General features: G+C 42.9%; 1 long non-coding RNA gene across 1 annotated transcript; it reads right to left on the reverse strand.

Moving 5' to 3' along the window:
* Nucleotides 1-2,412: 2,412 nt before the first annotated feature.
* Nucleotides 2,413-12,796, reverse strand: LOC308621412. Its single transcript, XR_014016452.1, has 3 exons — nt 10,687-12,796; nt 4,191-4,352; nt 2,413-2,813 (listed from the first exon to the last, which is right to left on the reverse strand). It is a non-coding gene; the product is annotated as an uncharacterized lncRNA (long non-coding RNA).
* Between the last annotated feature and the right edge of the window lie 2,924 nt (nt 12,797-15,720).

Below are 15,720 nucleotides of genomic sequence, written 5' to 3' on the forward strand. Positions count from 1 at the left end.
CAAACTGTTTTCACAGTGGCTGCACCATTTTATACCTCAGTGTGTGAGGATTCCAGTTTTTCCATATTGTTGTCAATATTTGTTATTCTTCATTAAAAAAAATATAGAACATGGATGGACCTAGAGACTGTCATACTGAGTGAAAGAAGTCAGGCCGAGAAAGACAAATACATGATATCGCTTATATGTGGAATGTAAAAAACTGGTACAAATGAACTTATTTACAAAACAGAAATAGAGTCACAGATGTAGAAAACAAACTTATGGTTACCAGGGGGAAGGAGCAGGGAGAGATAAATTGGAAGATTGGGATTGACATGTACATACTACTCTATATAAAATAGGTAACTAATAAGAACCTACTGTATAGCACAGGGAACTCTACTCAGTACTCTCTAATGACCTATGTGGGAAAAGAATCTAAAAAAGAGTGGATATATGTATAACTGATTCACTTTGCTGTATAGCAGAAACTAACACAACATTGTAAATCAACTATACTCCAGTAAAAAATTAATTAAAAAATAAAATAAAATAAAATATAGTGTGTATGAAGTGGTGCTCATTGTGATTTTGATTTGCATTTTCCTAGTGACTAATGATGCTGAGCATCTTTTCATGCACTTATTGGCCATTTGTATACCTTCTTTAGAGAAATGTCTATGTAAATCCTTTGCCTATTTTTTTTTTTTTTTTTGCGGTACACGGGCCTCTCACTGTTGTGGCCTCTCCCGTTGTGGAGCACAGGCTCCGGACGCACAGTCTCAGTGGCCATGGCTCACAGGCCCAGCCGCTCTGCGGCATGTGGGATCCTCCCGGACCGGGGCACGAACCCGTGTCCCCTGCATCGGCAGGCAGACTCTCAACCACTGCTCCACCAGGGAAGCCCTCCTTTGCCTATTTTTAAATTGGGTTATTTGTCTTTTTATTGCTGAGCTGTAAGAGCTTTTTATGTATTTTGGATATTAGACCTTTATTCCATATGTGGTTTGCAAATATTTTCTCCCATTCTGTGGATTCTCTTTTCACTTTCTTGATAGTATCCTGTGATATGTAAGTCTTTAGATGAAGTCCAATTTACCTGTTTTTCTTTGGTTACTTGTGTATTTGGTGTCATATCTCGGTGATATTCATTTTGATAAGTAAAAAGTCACTTTTCTCTCTTTAGCTGGGGTAGGCAGCACCTAAGATGGCTTCAAATCCCTACATGTGATATTCATGCTCTTGTGGAATCCCCTCCCCTTGACTGGGCTGGACCCTGTGACAAAATTGACAGGGTGTCACTTCCAAGATTAGGTTACAGAAAGACAGGCTTCTGTTTGCTCTCTTTTGCTCACTCTTACTCACTCTGAGGATCCTGCTGCCATGCTGTGCACTGCCCTGTGGGGAGGCCCACATGTCAAAGAACTGAGGGAAGTTTCTAGTCGACAGCCAGCAAGGAGCTAAAGCAACCACCTAAGCTGCACCCAGATTCAAGGCCCACAGAAACTGAGATAATAAACGCTTACAATTTTAAGCCACTAGCTGTAGGTTAGCTTGTTACACAGAAGTAGATAACTCATATGATGACTTTCTGCAAAGGCAAAATGAGGAAAAATGACAAACTAAACTAAAGCTTGGCAGTGAAGCACTCTCGCCTCTAAAGTAAGGCAACTGGAATTCAGGTGCTTAACCAAATAGTATTCTCTGAGCCATCACAGAACAAGTTGTTTTATTTACTAAAGGGACTTCCAATTAAATATATATAATTTATATTTAATATAACATACATTACATGTTATATATTAATATATCAAATGTAAAGTAATATATTTATCAATAAATTAAATATATGTTCATATTAATGCATTATATATTAATAGAATACATTAAATTTAATATAATGTATATACTTATATATTGTATTAATATATGCTATGTAATGGAAATAATAAAATACAAATAACTAATTTTAGATGAGTAGCACCTATATCTCCAAAACATTCATTCAGAACACCTGAACCAGTTTGTCTCTTCCCATCTTTCTCTTACCCACAACTGTTTGCCATACCTTCAAATTGGTGTGAGGTTACAGAATACAAGTAGTTATAATATCTGTCTAAGCAAAACAAGTTTAGGCAAATGACTTTGTTAACCAAGTAATATGCAATATACATAAAGTGACCATACGACTCACTCCCAGGACAGTTTTGATTTCAAATCTCCTTTCTTAACATGTCCTGTATGGGGTTCAGAGAACAGTTTGCCACACATATACCACAAGGTCAAACAGCAACCATTTAAAATCTTTTGCAGGTTTAGATAATTCAGCTGCACTTCAACTAAGTTATTCCATTTGCACCAAGAGTTGGGAGCTGTGAGGGTTAATGAACCAAGAATTCGAGGTTCTGTAAGTAATAAATCAATCACAGACCATCTTCAAAGCCCAGAAAGTTTCAAAACAATAGCAGCAACCTAAGAGGTCCTGTTTATGAGTTTAGCTGAGTCTAAACAAGGATAATAAGCAGGGAACTTGCCTTACACAGTCTGGGGAAAAGCCACAGCAGCATCAGGTCTAACACAAATCCCAGACAGAAGGGTTGTTTTGCTCCACGGAGCTGAGCAGCTGGCCAGAGGGAAGAGAGGGTGGCCTTTGATATCCCCATCCTGGCCACGCGGTCATTCCTTTCATCTTCTCTCATCAGGAACCCACTTTGTTGTCCAGTCCTGGTACAAAATACTTATTCCACAAAAGCACATGAGAGTCTGGTCTGAAGATAAGAAGGGGTCTTTCCCTTCGCTTTCTACTCCTTTGCACTTTGCACTCCTTGATGCTTGCGGAGCACGGAGAACAATTAGAAAAGCAAAGACAAAGAATTAGAATCACCTGAGTCAATTAGTAAAATCAATTTATCTTTTTCAGAGCCTGAGACTTATTTGGGGATATTAAAAGGCTTGGGAAGGTAGACCCAAATTCCACAAATGTGGACTAAATGCAGCTCATTTCAGCACAGCAAACATTGCGGGAGTGGCCTTGAGGTGGCAGACACAGGGCTGGGCGCTGGGGTGCAGGGGTGAATGAGGCCTGGACCCACCCTCACCAGATCGGCTGCTCAGCACCCAGACTCAGCGTTCCATACAAATAGCGAGTCATTATGTTGCACACCTGAAACTAATATAATGTTAGATGTCAATTACATCTCAATAAAAATTCTTAAATTGATATAGCTGAAAAAATAGTTAATGGCCTTGACAAGATTCAGGGCTGTGAGGGGCGGGGGGGCATGGAGAACCCCATCAGCCCTGGGCAGTGGAAGCAGGCAAGGAGAAGTGCTTGGAGCAAAGAAGAGCTTATTCCCCCTTCTCCCCATCAGCGTGGTGCCCTCCCAGTGGTGAGCCACCAGGGCCCTGGGACTCCAGCCCACACAATGGAAACCTGGGGGGAGCTAAATACCACAGCTGCAGGCTCCCTGCAGAGTTGAGGGGAGAATGAATAAAGCGCTCATCGGACAACTCACAAAAAAGAAAGTTGATGGGCTCACACACCCCCTTACCACAGATGCAGGGCCTTACCCATCTTGGACAAAATTACAAACCTTTGGGTTGGTTTCTGAGACCCTTTCATATTCCATTTCTCACCCCAGTCTGCCATGGGAGGCTGTGGTCTTCTCCTTTCCCCCTCCCACCTTGTTTCATCAAAACTTACCTGTCCTGTGTCTCATTCCTTCAGGGTTTGTTCTTTACTGAGTAACCAAGGTCATCTAAGAGCATCACCAAAGAGCACGTTTACATTTTTTTTTTTTTTTTTTTGCGGTACGCGGGCCTCCCACCGTTGTGGCGCACAGGCTCCGGACGCGCAGGCACAGCGGCCATGGCTCACGGGCCCAGCCGCTCCGCGGCATATGGGATCCTCCCAGACCGGGGCACAAACCCGTGTCCCCTGCATCGGCAGGCGGACTCTCAACCACTGCGCCACCAGGGAAGCCCACGTTTACATTTTAAGACAGGCCTTCAGTGCTTCAGCCTAGAGGAGCATCTGATGTGAGGATTCTGGAGAAGCACTGTGGCATTTTGGGGTAGGAGACTCAATGTATGAAGGTTTCTACCCTTTACCTCCCCCTGCCATAGTAATATGGTTATAACATTCACCATCCTCTTAATGATTTGGACCAAACCTTTTCTATTTGATGAAAAACAGTTTTAAATTTCACCTGTTCTGGTGAACTGTGTTCAGAGGTATCCAATGTCTCCAAAGGTGGCCAAAAATGTAATAGCCGGCAACGACTAGGAAGGGAAGTCTTATGATGTGGCAGGGATGTGACCATCACGACCCCACAGGAGTGCTCCAGAGCTGTCCTCAAAGCTGGTCAAGGCTAAAGGAAGAACAACCAGAGACTGTCAAGGGCACACCTTTTCACTCCACAAATGCTAGGGAGGACATGAGAAAACAACTCAGGCTATCGGACAGTCTAAAATATACTAAGGGAGATAAGGCCTCCATACAAATAAAATACATGGCCAAATAATACTCTGAAATATGGGTTTCTTCCTTTTTCTCTGTAGGGCTCCTTTCCCTTCCTTCCATCCCAGCAGGCTCTGGCCTCATTGCCTTAAGGAAGGGATGTACAAGGGAGAAAACATATAGTTTGAAAGTATTTTTGCTTCTTGTTCCAAAAACTTAAGCCCTTAGGGAATCCTAGGGGTGGGGTGTTGTGGAGAAGATTAAAGAAAGAGAATCTATGTCATCCCCACACTGGAAAGTGTTTTTAACAGGCGGGAGTCTACAGGGAAAAATGAGAGGTCGTGGATTCCAGAAGCAGAAAAGACCTGTGCCTGGCTTTGCAGCACAGTCACTACTAGTCACTACTAAGGGAAACAATCCCAGAGAGAAAATGGCTGTGTCGAGGCAGATAGGATCAAAGGCAGCCCTGCCAAAGACTCCCACGTGCCAGTCATGGAGGAAAACAGCAGAAAGCGGGAGGACCTGCAGGGAACGTGTGGGGAGGGATGACATGTCTAAGCAGTGACCTGCATGGACCATGGTCCAGAGGATCTTCCCCCACAACCACTCAACATCTTGGCACTCGGAGGCTCCTGGAACCCCAGAAAGACGGGAGGCTGTTTTTCCACCAGCTAGGCGGAATAAAGCTTGAGGTTGGAAAGCAAGCTGAGTTGGAGAGAATAAAGACATGTTTTTTTCATAGACCTGAGTTTACACCCATGATTCAAGGCAGAGAAGGTGGTGAGTGGCCAGAGGAGGAAGGATGCAAGTGGCTCCAGGGCTGGAGGAGACTGGGGTCTGATTGTGAGAGCGAGTTTGAATTCTCTAGGATTACGGAGCTTCCACTGCAGAGAGGGGCTTACAGACCTGGTTCACCGCCTGAGCAAAAGCTGTGTGTTCTGATGAAGATAAATGTGTTATTGCTGATCAACAAGATACTAACAATAAAGCATATATGTTTGTTGATGTGGTGAATCCTGTAGTGAGAATTTCTGAGATACAGGGTTTACTTCCTAAATCAATTGAAGAAGATTTGGAACTTTTCCTATAAAGGGTGAAATTTATTCCTCTGAGTAGATTGATTTAAGGTTCATGATAGTCAACCAAATGAGAAAGCTTATTTTGGCAACGGGTGCAAGACAGTCTATTGCTCTCATTTTGTTCTTAATCCTTACGCCCTTGCAAAATAAACAATGCACCTTTAAGCAAAGTAAATAAAGAACCGAAAGCATGTTTTAGCCTGATTTGTGTTGGATGATTCAAGATTTTCCCAAGAATCAGCAATCTCTTTGTCCACCAATTTAGTTTTTTTCTTTAATTAATAGACTTTATTAATTGGGGGGCAGTTTTACGTTTTCAGACAAATTGAGTGGAAAGTACAGAGTTCCCATATACTTCCTCACCCCTACTCCCCACCCCCCAATTTCTCCTGCTACTAATATCTTGTATTAGTGTGGTACAATGGTTATAATTGATGAGCCAATACTGATAATTATTATTAACTAAAGTCCATTGTTTAAATTAGGGTTCACTCCTTGTGTTGTATAGTCTATGGATTTGACAAATGTACAATGATATACATCACCATTACAATATCATGCAGAATAGTTTCATTTCCCTAAAAATCCCCTGTGCTCCATCAATTTATCCTTCCTCCCTTCCCCTCCCAAAGCTGGTGACCACTCCAATTTGCTTTTATCATTAACACAAACAACTCTGAAGAAAATGAGGACCCAATGAATATAAGTACTATTTACATAGGTTTAAATTAAGTCCCCATCTTTATCAGTAGACAAGCTTGTATTTTGTCCATAGCTAAAATAACTGTACTATTTTGAATTCTATCAATAATTGTTTTCAATCAACATTATTTCATAGATCTATTTCTATGTGAACTATTTCATAAATCTATTTCTATGTGAACTCAAGCAGAGTTCACATACTTATCATCTCTGATCTTGTCATAATTTTAAGGATGAATTACTTTATAGTTGCCATGAGTTTGCAGAATTAATTGCCCTACAGTTTTGAGATGTTTGTTCAACTTCTAGCTCTTCTACATAAACAACTGCCATTGAATTGCAATTTGATTCTTTACTCATGAACTAAATGATGTCTTAGCTTTTGTCCACCCTCTTATACAGAGGTATATTTTACTCAAGGAACAAATTTTGGGAGATCTCTCATAAATCAAGCTCATTTTACCAAAGGAATAAAGAGTATGAAGAATGCATCTGTAGAGTACAAAAGTCTATAACTATTGGAGCACATTTTTACTTTAATGTTGCTTTTAATTTTTAAGCACTATTTAAAATTTTTCCTATAGGGCTATCTCTTAAATTAATAGCATAGTATTAATTTGGTTGATTGGCCTTATTCATACCATTTTATCTAACTTTTATTCTGAACTTTTTGATTTATGGTTGCGTTTTTCAAGCCCTGATTTTAGCAATATCATAACTTGAATAATATTTTTATAGGATTTATAAAATCTTTCAAATTATAGTAATAGCATATGTGAGAATAACAATGTAATAAATGCTAAATTTCAAAGAGAATTTCAGATGTCTTCAAATAACCATAGCTCTCCTGACATGGAGGATGAAGAGGATTACAGCTTGCCAGCTAAAGGGGCACTGCCAGGTGCTAGGCAGCAACAGAGAACAGTTTACAAGTCACTTCCTTATGCAGCAAGACAGTATTTCTGTCTCATACTACTATTGTGGGGACCTAGAGCTGAAATGAAGATTATTTTAAGCTGAAGACATTTGAGATCCAACAGATGTGGAAAGAAGCCTTCTCAGAGCTTCCCTTATCTGACTAAAAGCAGCAACGTCTGGGAAATGAGGCTGCCATAAATCCCGTCTGGGGTAGTTTTTGGCTGCGCTGGGTCTTCGTTGCTGCGCGCGGGCTTTCTCTAGTTGCAGTGTGCGGGCTTCTCACTGCGGGGACTTCTCTTGTTGCGGAGCACGGGCTCTAGGTGCGCGGGCTTCAGTAGTTGTGGCGCACGGGCTTAGTTGCTCCGCAGCATGTGGGATCTTCCCGGGCCAGGGCTCGAACCTGTGTGCCTTGCACTGGCAAGTGGATTCTTAACCACTGCACCACCAGGGAAGCCCATCACCAACTTTCTTATCTCCCATTTGTTCTCCTAAAAATCCACTTGTCTTTCCTAAAGAAACCTATTTGTCTTCCCATAACACCTTTTTCTTCCCTCCCTTGTCCCTACTAAGTTAGTCTATAAACCTCTAAATTTAACTCTTTAAAGAGCCACTACTGCTTTTGTTGGTTTTCATATACATATGAATAAACCTTTTTCTCCTGTTAATCTCTTGTGTCAGTTTAACTCACAGGCCCACAGACACTAAACCTAACAGAGTAGAGGAAAAGTTTTTCCTTTCTAACATTTTAGATTCACGAAAGTCACATTTGCTTACAATGCATTTCCACAGCTAAATGCAGCCCTCAGCCTGCCCCGCTGAAAGTCATGTGCCTTAAAAACACGAGTTTATTTTGTCCCCTTAAAGCTGCAACTCATTTTATCTGATCATCAAAAAAAATTTTTTTTGTGTGTGTAATATAAGATGTGTTTTGTTCTTTTTTTTTTTTTTTTTTTAGAAAATTGAGGTGTAGTTGACACACATTAGTTTAGGTGCACACATAATTATTTTATATTTGTATACATTGCAAAATGATCACAATAGGTCTAGTTAACATCCAAGTATTTTCTTTTTTTCAACATGAAAAACTTCCAAGGAGCTGGACAACAGCAACTAACTTAAAAATGTTTCATCCTGGCTGTGCAAGAATCAGTCTGATTCTTGGGCTATGACTTTATTTTCCTTGAGAAGTTACTTTGCGTAAATTGCAGGCAGGCTGTAGCTGTGGTCTGCCATTTCCCATGCAGGACTTACAACTCGCTGCTGCAGGAAGGCCCAGGGAGAGGCTTTGAAACAGCAATTTTTCAGCTAACTTCTTACATTCATGTAGGTAAATGTAGATGCTGCAGAATCCCAGCCAGCCGGCCTTAGCTGTGACTCTGCAGTGTGCGCTAATGCTGCCTATGATTTTATTCTACAAGAGCCACTCCATGTGTATCAAACCTATGTAGACTAGCTTTTTTTTTTTTTTTACAATGGAATTGTAGGAGTTCTTTTTACATATTTTAGAGATTAACCCCTTATCAGATTAACCCCTTTTCAGATACATGGCTTACAAATATTTTCTCCCATTCATTCTCTAGATTGCCTTTTCACTCAGCTGATTGTTTCCTTTATTGTGCAGAGGCATTTGAGGTTGAGGTCCTTCCACTTGTTTATTTTTGTTTTTGTTGCCTGTCATATAGCCAACATATGGAAAGAACATCAACAGATAAATGGATAAAGAAAATGTAGTATATTCATACAATGGAATACTCTTCAGCCTTTAAAAAAAAAAAGGAAATCCTGCTATATGCAATAACATGGAGGAACCATGAGGATATTATGCTAGGTGAAATAAGCCAGTTACAGAAAGAAAATTCTGCATAATTCCACTTATATGGGGTATCTAAAACAGGCAAATTCATAGAATTAAAGAGTAGAATGACGGTGTTAGGGGTTAGGGGGAGGGGGAAGTGGGGAGTTGCTAACCAACAGGCATAAATTTTCAGTCCAACAAGATGAATAAGCTCTGGAGACCTGGTGTATGTAACATTGTACCTGTAGTCAACAATGAGGTATTGTACATATAAAATTTGTTAAGAGGGTAGATCTCATGTTAAGTATTCTTACCACAATAAAAAAATTTTTTTAAAATGTTAACCTATTTTAAACTAAAACAGGGAAATGGGCAAAGGAAAACGCAGATACCTTGCCGTGGAACATCTCAGTTGGCTGACGAACGATGGTAAAGGAAGATCTTAATATATGAAGATCTCCCACAGCTTGGAATATTCAGCAGAAGGTCACAATATGGAGAGCCCTCATCTCCTTCTTCTGTGAAAAGACCTCATAATAGTCTACAAAGCCCTGGTTCCTGGCTATTTCTCTGACCTCAGACCTCTCTGTCTACCTCTCTACCCTTTGCTCACTTCACTCTAGAGGGAAGGGCAAAGAGAATTCAGAGATCTCATTAATATCAAAGGAATATATAAAAGAAGCCATTCCATTACGGATCATATTTCTTGCAAATGACTCTTAACTGGTGAGCCCATACTGTCTCTTTGATCTGTGGAATCTAGAGCCTTCCTACTCAAAGTGGTGGGGTCCACACACCCAGAAGAAACCAACCTTGCTGAAACCTTGATCTTGGACTTCTAGACACCAGAATTGTGAGAAAATAAATTTCTGTTGTTTAAGCCACCCACGCTGTGGTCCTTTGTTATGGCAGCCCTCCGAAAACCAATACATAGCATCAACATCACCTGGGAGCATCTCAGAAGTACTGATTTTCAAGCCCTAACCCAGACCTACTGAATCAGAATCTCTGGGGAATGAAACCCCCAAATCTGTGTTTGAACAAGTCCTCTAAGTGACTCTTGTGCAGCTAAAGTTTGAATAGCACTGATCTGGAGCAGTGCTTCTTCAAGCTGTGTATCAGCATCACCTGGGCAACTTTTGAAAAAGAGCAGTGCCTGGGCCTCACCTTAATATTTTGGTTCAGATGCTTGAGTGTTGGACAGTAAGGGTTTGCATGGGCAGGCCTGGTTTATGTATTTTCTTAAGCTGCCCCGGTTTAGGTATTTTCTTAAGCTGCCCTGTTGACTCTAAGGTATAGCCAGGGCTAAGCTCCCCAGGTCTAGAGCGTGTTGTCATGATGTGGAAACCTGCAGAAGAGATGACTGAGTGTAGGTACTTCGGGTAAAGTGGGGCAGCTTACTAACTGCCTAACCTAAGGAGCTTCACTGGTGGTGTGTGATTTCAAAAAGATACCTTATTCCTTCTCTAGAGATAATGACACATACCTCTTCCACCTGCAAATTCCCACCTCCTCTCTATGACTGGGTGAGACGGTTAGTTTTATATGTCAGCTTGACTGGCCATGGGTTGTCCAGACCCAACATTTTTTCTGGGTGTGTCAGTGAGGATGTTTTCAGATGAGATTAACCATTTGAATTGGTGGACTCAGTAGATGGCCCTCCTCCATGTGGATGAACTTCACCCAATCCACTGGGGACCTGAGTAGAACAAAAAGCAGAAACAGGTGGAATTTCCTTCTTTTTTTCTTACCTCACTGCTAGAGCTCGGACATCTCATCTCATCACGTCAAGCCCCCAGACTGGGATTTATATCATCAGCTCCCCTGGGTCTCAGGCCTTCAGACCCCAAATGAATTACACCACTGGCTTTGCTGGGTCTCCAGCTTGCAGACGGCAGATCATGGGTCTTTTTCAGCCTCCATAATCTTGTGAGCCGATTCCTCATAATAAATCCCATTTAGATAGATAGATAGGATGAAAGAAAAGAGATAAAAAGTGAGAGAGGAAGGAAGGAATGAAGGAAGGGAAGGAGGGAGGGAGGGAGGGAGGAAGAAAATCCCCTACTGGTTCTGTTTCTCTGGAGAACCCTGGGCAAGCACAAATGCCAAGGAGGTAAGAGCATCTTACGAGATGGGAGCAGCCTGACACCAGACTGAAAGGGGGAAATTCAGATGTTCTGGACCTAGTGTTACTGTCCTTAGTCTTGCATGTAATTGGGCATGTGCAAGGCTCCTCAAGAACAGCTTAAGGATGTATGGGGCTATTTCTCCTAAGGGATTAGTAAAGCTTATATTCTAAGCTTCCAGGCTTCCTGTTTAGGATTTTATAAACTCCTCCATGCTGAGGTGTAAATGCCTGATTAGGTTTAGTGAGGTACCCTTTCTGCCTGTGTTTGCATTTTAAAAAAGGGATAAAGCCTTACGTTATGAGAAAACAATTCTGGAGGTGGAATTTTATGCACTAGCAAACTGGCAAGAGAAATGGGGGTTGGAATGGAAAATAATGCTACTAATAGCAATAATCACTGAATATTTATCAAGTGCTATGACTATACTTAGAGCACTTCATCCATTGTCTCATTTAATCCTCACAGCAATACTGGAGGTAAATGGGAGAACTTGAACCTAAATCATCTGTGCCTACACAGATCACTGTCTACATTAGCATGACTTTTACCCACTGCCTTCAGTAATAGGTTTTTGGAAACTCTTGCCCAGGAAGATGAAGTTACACACAACTTTTGTTATTGTCATGAACGTACTCCACCGGTCTCATCAATTCTCAAAGACTCCTTTGGAAACCCTCACCCTGCTGTGTCTGTCAAGCCCTTGCTCAATCCTAAACAAGCCGAAAACCTATAAATACCCCACCACTGCCCTCTCTTTACTAGATGCTGCTAAAACTCTGTTGAGGTAGGGATCTTCCTTATCTCAGTAAGCTATAAACTCAGCTTTGCTTTGTCCACAAGCTCTTTGGTGGTGCTTTGGGGAGCACTTGACAGCACTATTCTTAGCTCCATTTTGCAAGGGAGGAAATTGAGGCCCAGAGGAGTTGGTTAATTTATCCAAAGACACAGAGCTAGTAAGTGGTGGGTCCAGGGTTCAAATCCTGCCATTCTGATTCCAGAAAGCACATTCCCAGCCACATCTACACTGCCGCCCTGTATTATATGAAATCATATAATACAGTCACTTATTCTTTCTCTACCAGCGATCAACCAAGAAAAATCAACACAAACTGTGAAAGAACGTGTGCCTTCAGGCTACCTCTCCTTACTGCCTGTGCTATGTCTCTGCTGCCAAGGGTGGGCATAGGCCAGGACCTCCTCAGATAGGTCCTTAGTTCCTGGAAGGAGGAGCGGGGAGGTAGGTAAGGTGGGAGGCTCGGCTCTGTCAGCGAGCAATGCACTCCTCTGCCTCAATTCATGCAGCTTCTTACTAGACAATCACGGGTCACTTAAAAATCCCAGAGAAGCCAGAACTTAAAATGGCTCCCTGACCTAGGCCATGCTTTAAGCTTTGCTGAAGCCAGGAATGTGGTGCTTTTAAGCTATCCAAGCCCCAGGGCACTCCTGCCTGCTTAGATCATTACAGGAAACGTGGTGTGTTACCTGGGGTCTGTTACTGCTTTCCTTTGATGTTCATCTACCCGAGCCTCAGTCACCCTCTCCCTGTTCACAGAGCAGCTGCCCGCCCACTGCCTTCGTGTCCCTGGTATCCTGGGGTGAATCTGCTCCCCACTTCACACTGAAGTCCAGCTGCTTCTTTCTGCTGCCCTGCTCCCCCAGCCCCCTTTCTCTGTCTCCAGCCTTCTGCCTGCCCTGTCTTGCAATCCAGCCTAGGATGCCCAACATCCTGGCAGTTCCAACAGACCACGCCCTGGCAACAGAGAGCAGGCAGGCAGGCAGGCAGATGCATGCTGCTACGGGTGGGGAAGTTTTCCCACCTGGCAGCACCTCCCAGACTGAGAAGAAAAACCAACACAAACTGTGAAAGAATGCATGCCTTCAGGCTCCCTCTTCTTACTGCCTGTGCTATGTCTCTAAGGGTGGTCATAGGCCAGGACCTCCTCAGATAGGTCCTCAGGAAGCAAAGCCCTCCGAAGGAGGAGGGGAGAGTTAGGGAAGGTGGGAGGCTCGGCTTTGTTAATGACCAGCCCACTCCTCTGCCTCAATTCATGCAGTTTCTTACTGGCCTATCAGGGGTCACTTAAGTTCAGGTCTGCTGTAGGTTAGTTCACACAAGTTGATAAAGGCACTAAAAACAGCTGATTGAGGGAGAAGTGTGTGCCTGCTCCTTTAGCAGACCCTAACCAAGTACTCGCTCACAAACCCATGAAAATCAGCTGGCTGCAGTCCGAACCCCTTGCTGCCCTCCCTACCGCCCACAGCTTCAGTCTCTTACTCCACCAGCTTGTTCACTGTTTCAGTTCCACACTGCTGAATAACAGACCAACCCCAAACAGGAGCTTAAAACCATCGTTTTCCTTCCTGACCTTTCTGTGGGTTGGCCGGGCAGTCCTTCTGCTGGTCCTGCTGGTCCTGCTGGCTCCCTCACATGGATGCATTCAGCAGAGGGCGAGCTGGCCGCTGGGCTCAGAGGGGAGGTCTGGACTTCTCTTGCTATGAGGTCTCTCAAGGAGGCTGGGTTTCTTTCCATGCGGTTCTGGAGCAGCGTGCCAAGAAGGCAAGGCTGCTCGGGGCCTGGACTTGGAAGTCATACAATGTCACTTCTGCCACCTTCTGTTGGTCTAAGCAAGTCACAGGCACCCCAGACTCAAGGCATGGGGAAGTGGACTCCACTTCTTGACAGAAGGATTGTGTTTTCATTGGGACTGCAATGGGTACCACCAGAGGAAGTAAACTCCATTATCCAAAAAGACGTGAGAAGCATCTTAATATCCACTAATACTAATGACTAAGAAAAGAAAACCTACTTACCATGTACTGGATACTGTGCTAAGTACAATACTTCACAAGAACCCAGTGAGGTAGGTGTTAGAGATGAACATTTATCTCCCAGTGCTCCCGTTTCCATGTGGAGAGGGAGAATTCCCCAGAGAAGAACTTCCTGGTTTTTGCCCTCACCCACCCCTATTTCCTCCCGTGGGACCAGTGACTCCTCCGCTGGTGAATCTAGGAGAAGGAGTGCATTTCTCCCTCCTTGAGATCGCAGAGTGTGTTCAGCCTGCTCCGGGGGCAGGTGTGCCTGGTGAATAGAGCCAGAGGCTCACTCAGTTCAGTTCAGGAGCAGGGGGATATTAGAAATCCAATTGGTCCACCAAAGTCACCTTCTCTAAACAGCTTTACCAATTGTAAATGAGTTGTTTTGAACTCCATCTGCCTCAGTTTCTCAATTGTTTCTGAACTCAGGCAGGGAAAGGATGGGTATAATTTACTGGAAACTTCCAAATCTTGACAGCAAACACTATTAGCCCTTTTTCATTGAGAAGTTAAGTAATTTGTACAAGGTTGCACAGCTAATACTTGGTAAGGCCTCATTCCAGACCAACCACCTTGAACCAGAAATGGAATTGCCTTCACCCCCTCTCTCCTAGACTGCAGGAAGCCATGTAATATTTATGCTCCAATTTTTCTTCCTTCAACCAAATCCAGGTTAACAAACAAGTCTTTAACACCTTCTCTGTTCCCACTTGTTCACATCTTGTGTGTCAAGCACTTGCAACCTAGAGGTCGACAGAGGTATCCTGACCTTTGAAAATTTAATTAGAGTTGACTCAAAATCCCTCCCCCACCAGAAGTGTGGGGAAAGTCCTGAGTCCCTCCCATTCCCCTGGATTTGGGGTGGGAGCACCAGTTTATCTTGTTTTACCTTATTTCTAGTGGGTTGTAAATCCACGATCCTATTTCCACCACATTATAAACTACCTCACCATCTTGTATGTGCTAGTTCTTCCCCACACTGTCCCCAGCCATGGAATACAGACACATTGCCTTGATTTCTCCCCTTAAACAGCCCTAACACCGAATGTGTGGGAGTGAAGCAGACCTGATTGGTGTGTGGCGCTGGGGGAGTTCTGAGTTGCTCAGGGCCGCTCAAGCCTCTGCTGAGACCTGTAACTGTCCATCCTAGCTCCCCTCCTATCCTGCACTTTATTATGTAAAACTTCAAACATATCTAACAGAAGAGAGACTATTGAATGAATAGTCTAGACAATGAACCCTAGGATTCCAGCACTTAGTTTCAACAATCACCAACTCACAACCAAGAGTCGTTTCCTCTATACCCTCATCCATTCCCCTGCTGGGATTATTGCAAAGCAAACTCTAGATATCACTTTATTCACAATTGTCTCAGCTTGCATCTCTAGAAGAACTGCTTTTAAAAGCATAACCACCATACCAATACCCTTCTAAATATAATTAACAGCAATCCTTGAATATCAGCAAATATCAAGTCAGGATTCCCCCTCTCCTGGTCCTCCCCTTACCCCGTAGCTCCAACCACAGCTAACTGAGATGACTTGCACATGTACAGCTGCAGCAGATCTCAGGTCTCGACGCTACAACACAGACCCATGTAAGGACTGCCTACCTGAACCCAGCCGACTGCTCCATTGGGCACAGTGGGCCCATTGCCTACAGACCATAACATTTTCAGGAGCTTACAAAAATGTTTTAGTTCTTTTTATATAAGAAAAAAAGATGAACTTTTAATTTGAAAAAGTCTTAATATATAATATTTATATGTTCATCTTTATACTAATGCAGTCATAAAATATAATTTTTAATATTATTTTAAGGAAGAAAGGACCCAGAAAAGCA

This window comes from Mesoplodon bidens (genome assembly GCF_964165515.1).
Source record: "Mesoplodon bidens genome assembly, chromosome: 1".
NCBI lineage: Eukaryota > Metazoa > Chordata > Mammalia > Artiodactyla > Ziphiidae > Mesoplodon > Mesoplodon bidens.